This window comes from Drosophila hydei, unplaced genomic scaffold (genome assembly GCF_003285905.1).
Source record: "Drosophila hydei strain 15085-1641.00,03,60 unplaced genomic scaffold, DhydRS2 tig00000413-arrow-arrow-pilon, whole genome shotgun sequence".
NCBI classification, from domain to species: domain Eukaryota; kingdom Metazoa; phylum Arthropoda; class Insecta; order Diptera; family Drosophilidae; genus Drosophila; species Drosophila hydei.
Window position 1 is genome coordinate 97,684 of NW_022045725.1, and position 10,755 is coordinate 108,438.

Below are 10,755 nucleotides of genomic sequence, written 5' to 3' on the forward strand. Positions count from 1 at the left end.
GAAAATGCCGGAAGTTAACGCCGCAGTCAATATGTACATCGTCGTCGCTGCTAGCGTCGCTGCTGAGCTAAGTGAGTGTAAGCTGGCGCTGCTGCCAACGCTGACACGCTGCCGACGTCGCGACGTTGACGTAGACGTTGACAGCAGACGTGCTGCTGTGATGCTGTTAATGGTGATGACGACGTCACCTTCGACGTCGACGTTGACGTTGCCGCCAACGAAAGCGTTGACATTGTTTTTGTTGTTTTCGATTTTCGTTTTCGCCAGTTCTTATTGTTATTACTGTTGTTATTATTGCTCTTGTTGTTGTTGCGAAAACAGCAACAATTATTGTTGCGGCGCATTTCGAATTCAAATTGATTATGTGTGTGCGTGTGTGTGCGCGTGTGTATTGGCTGCTGTTGCTTTCAATTTATTATTAAGCAACAGCGGCAGCGGTAGCGACAGCGCTGCCACTCTTTTTGTTTATTTGTTTGAATGCACGATATGAACAATTTATATCCATAAATAAGTGAATTTTTCTCGCATTGAAGCCGGATTGCAAAGACGCCCTGATCCCCCAATTGAATCCAAGATCAACTCATTTAGCAAAAGGTCGTCAATGAGTGTCAGGCTATTTAGACACATACATATGTACGTATGTATGTATGTATGTATGTATGCATGTGTGTAACCGATTCCCGGATGTAAATACTTTCAGCGAACATTTGTCAGCGCAAGGCGAACTCTTTGTCTACGTTTGTCGTGTATGTGTAAGCACGCACACACATATGCATACATACGAACATACATACATATGTATATATGTATGTTAGTCTATTTGTTCATTTGTCTACGCATTTGGGTCAGAACCTGTTGACATAAAGTATTTAACACTTAAATGGGTTAAAATGCAAAACACAATATCATCAAAATAAAAGAAAAGCAAAAGCAAGACAAACATCAGCAAAGAAAAAAAAACATATCTAATAACATTAAGCAGCAAATTGGCGAAAAGTATGGCAACTACAACAGCAGCCGCAGTGGCAACAACAGCGAGCGAAAATACAAAAAAACCCACGGCAAAACAAAGAAGTGGGAAGGAAAACAAAATATGTTTTTTTTTTAGTCGCTGGCCTGAAGAAGTGGAAATGTCTTGTAAAACGACGAAGAAGAAATTGTTGCTATGTATCAATATACATACATATATACATACATGTGTAACTGTATGTCATACGTCATACAATTAACATGCATGCACACACATGCATACATAACATGCATGAAAAAGGCCATTACATACATACTCATAAGCTAACATAGTAAAAACACAGTAACAACAACAACACACACGAAAACAAAGCAAAACCGCTAAATTACAACAACAGCAACAAGCAGCGCAATAACAACAACAACAACAAAAACATCAGCAACTCATTCGTGTGACGATTATCTTGAAATGAGACCATAGCACACACGTACGTACACACTCATACACATATTTACATACACAAGCGCAAAGTTAAACGGCCGCGCGGAACAATGACGACGCCGACGTTGGCGTCGCTGCCAACAAGTCCCACAAGTCATTGCGCTGAGCAAACGGCACACAAGCAACAACAACAACATCGATGACAACAAGCAACAAGGGCGGAAGCAAGAGAAACCCAAAAGCCTAGCCAAAAGAGAACGAACGCACAACAAAGAGCTGCGACGCCACGTTCGACGCTGGCAGCGACGTCGAGGTCAGCACAGACACACACACACACACACACACACACACACACACACACACACACACACACACACACACACACACACAGAGGCATATAGAGACAAAATACATAATACAAATGAGCGAACATTTTTCAGCCGCGTGGTGGCTGGCCCCCACGAGTGGACAGACGGCGGTGGCGAGGCATGGAAGCGCCGTTTAAATTGGGACGCCCGCTTACGCTAGCTGATGTTTTAGCTTCCATTTCATTATTATTTCTATTTGTTTTTTTATTTAATTTATTTATTATGATTTTGGTTTTTAATTTCTGTGCTGCCTGCTGCGCTGCTGCCGTTCATTTTGTTTTTACATCTCGTCCTTTAAGCCAAAGAGAGTGCCCTTCACTCGCCAGTCAATTTTAGACCATGTCTTTAACTGTGCTCGCCTCTGTGTTTGCGTGTGTGTGTGTTTGTGCAATTATACTGGTTTGTTGTGCATAGCCGACAATCAAATGTTGCTCCGTGTCTTTGCATGAACGGTGTCTGTGTGCCTGCTTGTTCGTGTGTGTGTGTATGGTTGTGTGTGTACGAGTGCAACGATATTGCCTGTGCTGCTTCTTCTGTTCACGGCTATGTCATCACCTATGCGCCCTCTTCTCCCCTTCCTCCAATCAACTTTTCTTGCGCTCTTCTCCTCACTCTCTGCTTCTCTACTACTCCAGTTAGCATGGATTTTGCACGCTTGTTCGCCTGCTCGCTCGCTCGCTCGTTCGTTCAGTTACTCAGTTATTCGCTTTGGACATTTTCTGAGACGCTCCGTTGCTATTGGTATTGGTATTAGTATTGAGTTACTTTTCTGGGCTAATCCCGAGACGAAGACTTTGTAGTCGTGGTTGTTGTTCTTATTATTGTTGTTGTTGTTATTGCTGCCTGTCGGTGTTCCTCTTCATGGCAGGTGAGGGCCAGAAAACTTTCTAAGGCTTCGCCGGAGTCGCTTGAAGTAATCATTGCCCATTTTGTTTCATAATTAATAATCAACGCTTGTGTATCTATCAAGATACGAACACAAACACACGCACACAGCCACACACTAACAAACGCATTCACACATGCATATGTAAGAATGTGTGTTTTTTCTGTGTGTGTGCGTGTGCGCGTGTGCTTGTCTGTCGCCAGAGGGCGGTTATGGAAGCAGCGGCAATCAAATTTGGAGGGTGGGCCAACAATTAAGTATGGATTATGTTGGCAACAGATTTGTGCTCAGCGCTGCCAAAATATATTTTCAAAATATGTTTTGCTTAATGAAAAGAATAGCAAAAATTAAAAAAAGGCGTAAGTTAAGTGAAATACGAAACTCTAAAAAACGTGACAACTTTTAAGAACTTTTTCTTGTAAAAATTTGTAATTTGGCCTATAAAAGGATTATATATAAAGTAAAAAAAAATAAATTAATTTTATTTTTTTTTTAATTAATTAAATACTGTTGCTATTATGGAAAATTTCAATTCAATTTGATAATTGCTTCGTATCTCGTATGTGTATATACATGAGTATTTGTACATGTTTGTGTGTATCTATGTATGTATGTATGTATTTCTGTATGTATGCAACTATGTATGTATGCCTCACAGATTTTGTGACAAAATTATATTACTCTCTGCAAGGGTATAACAAGACGCTGGGCCCCTTTACATGTGCAGCTGTTCACAGGTAGGCACAAGCACTCACACTCACACACTTACGTGCATACGTGCAAGCGCGTTCTTCCCCCCCACAGCGTGTATTGTCAGCTGTTTTGCTTTATCAGTAATGTCGTCAGATGCAACGTGACAAAACACTTTACAACAACAATTGTATTTACAGCTTCGATCAGCATTAGACAGACAGCACGATGCGCCAACTCGGAAGTTGATAGTTCCCCACCAAAAATAAAGCCTTAGCAAAATAGAGTAGAAGATGCAGAAGGAGCAGTAACAGAAAACAAATACCAAACAGAGGCGCAGACAGACAGACAGCAGCAGCAGCAGCAGCAGCACGCCAGCATCGACAGCGCTGTCAAAATTACTTACCCAAAGAGCGCCAGCAAAGAGCGCAGCGACATGAAAAAGAGACAGAGAGTGTGTGTGTGAGTGTGATTGTGTGCAAGAGCGTAACGTTTGGCTATGCATTGACTTGGCTGCGCTTAAGAGTCATAAATTTAAAATGCTATCAGCTGTTAAAAATGCATGTGTATAATGCTGCTGCTGGCTGTGTCTAGCGCCAGAGTCTGCTGCAGCTTCATTGCATGCGGGAAAGCCGCACACATACACAGTTACACGGTTGTACGTGTGTTTATGCTAAGAGCACAAGCTGAAGGGGGTTGCTTTTGCGTTTGCTTTTTTTTTTTTTTTTTTTTCGTTTTTATTTCTTTATTTTGTTGCAGCTTATTGTCTTAGACTCTATAGCGCATTTAGCTCTAAACCTTAACTAATGGGAGGGCAGATATGCCAATTATTCTGCACTTGTAGCTACTATCTTAATTAGTTCTAATATTGTCTAGAGGATGCAATCTCTTCAGTCTTCGCCTATTGTTGTTTATAGCCAGGTTGCTTGCGAGATGGTTAGGATGCGCTGCAAGTCTGTCCGCGTATCTTGAACTGTGTCGCCCAATGAGTTCAGCAACTGTGGGAATTGCTAAATCCCTATGTAAGACTGAGTTTCTTACAAACCAGCTGGCTCCAGTCCATCTGCGTAGTGCTTTATTCTGCAGGGTCTGAATTTTGTTCCTTGTAGTCTTCGCCGAGGAGCCCCATAGAGAGATACCATATACGAAGGTTGGGACAACTATTGCCTTGTAGATGGCGGCCTTGCTGCTGTAAGACAACTTGCTTGAAGCTCTCAGCATCCAGTCGAGGGTTTTTAGCTTGCTTTTGCATTTTGAGGTTACTTGACTTATGTGCGCTTTAAAAGTCAGCCTTCTGTCAAGAGTGATACCAAGGTACTTTACTTTTGAGGCTTTGGGAATAGTGGGCCCCAATGCAACGCTTGGGCAATCTCCTCTTCTAGTGGCGAAGGTAGTATGTACAGACTTTTGTGCATTAATGGTGATACACCACCGTTTTGCCCAGCGTCCGAAAGAGTCCAGATATTTTTGTAGTGAGTCTGAAGCTTCTTGCGCAGATACGTGACGTGATAAGATGGCGGTGTCATCTGCATAGGTCGCTATGAGTACTGCATCTGTACTTCCTATATTTGGCTCGGGAGTTGGCATATCTCCTGTGAATAAAGTATAAAGTGTTGGGCCTAGAACACTACCCTGTGGTACTCCAGCCATAATTGGTCTAGTCAAGGATACTGTTTGCCCCCTTGACACTTGGAAGGTTCTTCCAATAAGGTATGAGGATAGCAACGCGAAAAATGGGGCTGGAAGGGTGGTCCTCACTTTCTGCAGCAGTCCCAGGTGCCAAACTCGATCAAACGCCTGTTTGATGTCTAAAAAGACGGCAGAGCAGTACATCTTTTCTTCAAAGGCTCCAAGGATATGGTGCACAACTCTGTGAACCTGTTCCGGTGTTCCATGCTGTCTCCTGAAGCCAAACTGATGGTTTGGAATGGCCTCCTGGCGTCCCAGATGTGTCAGTACTCGTTCCAGAAATATTCTTTCGAATATTTTGGAGAGTACTGGCAACAGGCTAATTGGTCTGTACGACTCAATTTCTCCCACGGGTTTGCCAGGCTTAGGAATCATCACAATCACGGCGCGCTTCCAGCAGGCTGGAAAGTGCCGGATGCGGAGCATGGCGTTGTACACCATAGTTATGTAGTCTATGGTGGAGTCAGGCAGTGCTCTAAGGACTCTGCCGTTTATTAGATCATATCCAGGGGATTTTTTTGCCTTCACTCTTCTGATGTGTTCAAGAACCTCTTCTTTTGTACATCCAGTTATCTGGTCTTCAGCTGGGAGGGGCGAGAGAACGATGTCTTCTGTTGCTTCGATTTCTGAGGCCTCTGCGGTAATCACCGGCGTGAATTGGTCTTGAAGGTGGTTTGCAAAAGCCTCAGCTTGAGCTTCGTCTCCAATGTGCCAGGAACCAGAAATGCTCCGAATGGGATGACGTCGTATTGGCTGCCGTTTGAGCTTTCTTGTAAATTTCCATAATTGAAACTCTGCGTCAGTGGGCGATTCAGCTCGTACCAGCGCATCGCTGATACACCTCTTTTGAAGCAGGGCGAGAGCAGCTTTAAGATGCCTCGTGGCTTCGTTGTACATGGATTTGGCATCAGGCGTGCGTAATCTTAACCAGCGTCTCCTGGCCCATCTTTTGTGTATTAGTAGGTGTTGGGCCTCCAAGGTGAGGGGGATGTTGTACGGAGACTGTTGTCTTGTTTGGCAAGATGGTGGGGCGGCTTGGTGCGCAGCTTTGACTATTTCTTCCTGCAGTTTGTTTGCTGCGTAGTCCACGTCTTCAGGAGTGTTAAGTTCCATTTCTATGTGCAAAGAGTAATGGAGCTCGCGCCTAAAGACTCCTAAATCTGATCCTGCTGGCAGTAGTTGTTTCCTAATGGGCAAGGGCTGTGGCTGCGCGTGGATTGTGACTATTAGTGGCAGGTGGTCAGAGGATAGGTCCAAGGATTCTTCAATGGTCAATTGCCGGTCACAGATGCCTTTGTAGACAGCGAAGTCGATTGCCGAGGGCCTGTGTCCATTAATTGGGTAACGGGTGGGGGCTCCAGTCGCCAATATGCTGAATTGTAAGTTTTGAATCGCCTCAAATATGACTTCTCCGCGACGATTCGCACTATTGCTTCCCCAAAATGGGTGCCATCCATTCCAGTCGCCGCCGATGAGGGTCTTATTCAACCTTTGGCCTAGAACCTGTTCCATGTGATGATCACACAGACCAGTGTTTGGCGGAAGATAAATTGACGCAACTTCGATCGCTCCAATAGACGTAGGCAGGGTGATGGCTGAGACCTGCATTGTTGCGTTGCAAATTGGCAGTAAAGGTGTATGCGGTATTGTTGCTCGTATGAGGATTGAGGATCCACCAAAGCAGTTTGCTCCTTCACCATGAGCCTGATAGTGTTCGTATCCGAAAATTTGTGTAGTGGGGCACTCATGAGTTTCTGTTATTAACATTATATCTATGTTTTCTTGTGAGAGAAACGCAGCCAGTTCCTGAGTCTTGTTTCTCAGGCCATTGGCGTTCCAGATACCCACACGTAAAGCCATTATTTGTAGGCAAGCTTGGTTATGATGGCCATTAAACTGTTTAGCATGGTTGCTTGTTGGGATTGTACTTCTCGCATCGCTTTGAGCTCGGCATTAATTGCGTCAAACTGACGTTGTTGTTGCTGAAGCATTTCAGTGAACAAAGTGTCACTTGTGGTATTCTTATTTGACGGTCCACCTCTAGCGGCCTGTGCGTAAGAAACACCACTAATAGGCGTTGCAAAGCTCGTGGCTTGGGTAATGCTCCGGGGCCTTGTAATTTCGGAAGCAGTACTCGGACCCGTAGACGGTGTTTGTGTGGGACTCCTTTTTTGTGCTGGGGATTGCAATTTGCGCAACCGCTTGTATACTTGGCAGCCCTTATAGTTGGCTGGGTGCTGTAACTCACAGTGCACACAAGTTGGTGCCTGGTCCTTTTCGCGGGTGCAGTCTTTGGATGCGTGTTTCCCGGCGCAACGCACACATCTGGGAGCTTTGTGGCAGTAGCGTTGTGTGTGTCCAAATTCTTGACAGCGATGGCATTGTGTCAGGTCGTTGTATCTTCTTGGCAGTTCCACTGTGCAGCGTTGCCTGCAGACAACTCGAATGTCCAAAATTTCTTTGTTGTTGGGGGCCTGAGCCACGTCAACAAAAAATATATTTAGCGGTGTTTTGTCCATACGGCTCAGTGGGTTGTGCACATTTGTAATTGTGTGGCCTTTGGTTTCCAATTCCTTTTTAATTAGTGTTGTATCAGTGCTGGAGTGAAGCCCTTTGAACACGACTCTATATGGTTTGTCCTCCTTAAGCTGGTAGCAGTGGAACTCCAATTCCAGCTTAGTAAAGTGGTCTATAACTCTGCGATAGTCCTCACTGCATTGGGTTAATACACCTATGTTATTCTTCTTTGGCTTAATTACGTATGATTTAGCATCAATTACTTTATCTATTATCTGTTGAAGTAGGGCCACAGACTTGATGTTTGGACACCATATGGGGGGCGGACGAGGTTTCGGAGTAGTTTGCTGGTCGGTCAATACTGGGGCTTCTGGAGCTACAGGTGATTCGCTGTAGTCTTCATCTTCTTCTACGAGCAGTGAAAATCGATTTTCTGATATTAATGCTGCATTGCTGGTGCTTGGTTCGTCGAAGATGAGCCTTTTCTTGATGGTTTTTGGTGAATTTGGCTGTTTACGTTTCGTGTTTTTGTTGTTAGTGATGCCTTGCACGGAGGCGATATCTATTTTTGAGTTTATTGGCATGATGGAGGCTTGCCTATTTGCCATCACAACGTTAAGCTGGGCTTGCATTTCTGCATTTACCTTTACAGCTGTAGCGAGGTTATTGACATTAGATGTCATCGCGGATTGTGCTTTTGAGTGCAGGCGCACTCGCGCCAAGCGACGAAATTTCGTAAATTGCAATTAAAGCAATTGAGTTACGCGGAAGCAAGCGATAAGAAAACGCTGCGTGTGCGGTTTTTGTTGCTGTTGCGTTGAAGAATGCACCGCAAAGTTCTATTTTTAGAACTCTGCAGCAGTAGAGCTTAAGCGAAGGCTGTTCGAATTCACGTCTTTACAGGTCGAACGACTGATCGCGATTGCGTTTGCTTTTGCTTTTGCTTTTTTATTTGGTTTTGCTTTAGCCTGCTGTCGCTGCTGCTTGTACGATGAAACCAATTAAAGTACAAACGCATATTTATTTTCCCTTGCACAAGCAGCGCCGTCGGCAGCGACGCCAACGCAATCGTCATTTCTTATCACTGAGTGAAATCATTACAGTTAATTTTTTTTGTGTAGTTTTTTTTTTTTTTGTTTGTTTTAGGGCAACCTAAGTTTTAATTGGAAATCGTTTTGCCTGCGTATTAATAGAAAGAGAGAGTGAGACAGAGAATTGACTTTTCCTTAATTTTCAATCTGTTCTTGAGATTTGGCATGTGATATGCAACGGGTTTTGTCACAGACGATTAACTAAACACCCAAACATAGTCGCACACATGTGTGCGGGTGTGTTTTGTGTCCACCCTAAGGCACACGGCGATAAGTGCTCAGCTACAGTTATCGGAGGCGTTTACCAACTTTGTATCAAACGTTTCGACGATGCGCTTCCAGAGTGAGCGGAAGAGTGGAAGAGTGAAAGAGGGCGCGAGAGCGAGGGAGAGAGGGAGGGGGCAAACACGCACAGTGGAGTCGGGGGAAAAACCTAAAGCGCCGCGGCTCAAAACAAATTGTCTGTTTCCATTCATTGGGGCAACTATAATTAGAAAACCATTTTCTCTATGGCATTTTCCCAAGCGTGCGTGTGTGTATCTATGTGTATGTGTATTTGTATATGTGTGTGTGTTATCTGTTATGGATACTTAAAGAGAATTTCTTGGAATATTAGCGCTAGAATACGCTTAAGTCTTGATAAATTATAAAGTAAAAAAACGTATGATATACATACACACATATGTACGCATGTATGTGTGTATATGTATATGGATATTAGACGAGTAGAAAGTCGAGCTGCTTTCAGGTGCTTGGGGCAGCTTGTCTCTTGGTTTAAACAGTTTATATATCATTTTGGGCTAGATCGAACTACTATATACTCTTACTGGCTAAAGTTAGCTTAGTAGCTTCATATTTGATAACTTATCGATAACTTTTCGATAAATGACTTCAACTACTGTTGCATAAGCATTGGATTAGATTCAACTCAGGCATTGGACCACCCTCGCTGCCTAACCGCTCAGGGTATGTCGCTGTCTGAGATTCAATGCTTGCCAAAACGCATATCGATTGAAGCAGTTATCGAAATATTGGCCAAATCGTAATTTACATAACAATGAGGCCGCAACAATCGCTCACATTATGACTCCATAGGGCACACATACATGTATAAAGGGCATATATATATCTGTTTATTTCGGGGTTAGTTATGCTTGAATATGGTTGCTACTTAAACTAATTAAAGCTGTGATTGCCAAGGTAACAGCTCAAGTTTGCAGCTTGACGAGCGTGTGCTTGTGCGTGTGCGTGTTCGTTTTCGTGTGGGTGTGGCAAGTGGGCGTAATGGTTGTGAAAAGTCCTGTCAATGATTTTGCGGCCTGTCGGGCATTAAGAACATCCTCATCCACATCCACATCAATTCCCGTATCGACGGTGACAGCAACAATGCCAGAGCGCTGCAAGCGCTCAAGCTCAGCCTCGCAGCCACCCCCTGCCCATTTCTAACCAACCCCCCTTCCAGTCAATTCCATTCTTCTTCACCTTCCTCGCTTTCCCTCTTTCCGTCGTCTGTCTTCACAGCTTCCGGTTCGTTCACATTTCACATCTTTATTGCGCGCCACCCGTTGACAGAAGCTGGGCGGAAGAAGGGGGCGGTGGGAAGAGAGCGAAAGAGAGAGAGAGAGAGAGAGAGAGAGAGAGAGAAAGAAAGAGTGAGTGAGAGTGAGCGGGCTAAGCGCGGGGTCGAGGGTTGTTTTTTTTGCGGCCGGCAAACAGCAGTTGATGTCTGGACTGGCTTGGCCAGTAAATGTGTGCGTGTGTGTGTGTGTGTGTGTGTGTGTGTGTGTGCGTTGGAGTGTGAAGAATCAACACATACTTATTCCAAATCGCCTTAATTACTCCGAATCCACTCAACATTTGCCATCTCGCTCGCACTTCATATCTGCCTCTCGCTCCGCCTCTCTACAGTCTCCTATTAAGTGATTTCCATTTCAATAATTCTTTTCAAAAATTTCAGTTTTTTTAAAATATTGTTTTTTTTTCGGAACTGGTTCCAGTTTACTAGCTCGCGATTACAGGTAAAACTCCAAATGTGGCTACAGGTAAAATCCGCACTAAACACACAATTGAGGTTAGGTCAGCTGTAGTTGATTACCAACGGTC